This window comes from Geospiza fortis, unplaced genomic scaffold (assembly GCF_000277835.1).
Source record: "Geospiza fortis unplaced genomic scaffold, GeoFor_1.0 scaffold112, whole genome shotgun sequence".
Lineage (NCBI taxonomy): Eukaryota > Metazoa > Chordata > Aves > Passeriformes > Thraupidae > Geospiza > Geospiza fortis.
In genome coordinates this window covers 13847402-13847850 of record NW_005054298.1, presented here as the reverse complement: position 1 = coordinate 13847850, position 449 = coordinate 13847402, and positions in this window count along the sequence as shown.

Sequence of the window (449 nt, the reverse complement as noted above, 5' to 3'; positions counted from 1 at the left end):
GTGTAGGCAGGGTTTTGATGTGTAGCTGTAGAGCTGAACTCTGCCTCCCATGAGACACCCACAGCCATGCACAGGAGGCTGGCACAATGCCACAGGGTTTCCCCACACCTTCACTCCGCACTCCCTGACCAAACCCTGCAGGCATTCAGGAAATACTCCAGGCTTGTCTCAGCTCAGCTCTGCCCTTCATCCTTCAGACTCAACGGCTCCTTTTCACAACACAAGAGCAGCCAAGCCAAGACCCCAATGAAAGGATGGACAGCCAGGATGTCCCAGCACTCCACCTGGGCCTGGTCGATCCCAGCTCCATCCTAATACTCCAAGTACCGTTGGAGAGGCTCCCTGGGGCCGTGGGTGGCTGGGGAGCCAGCCCTTCCTCGCTACCGCTCGCCCGGGGAACACGCTGTGTGTCTCATTTCTCCAAGTGAAAGACTTTGACGCCGAAGCTG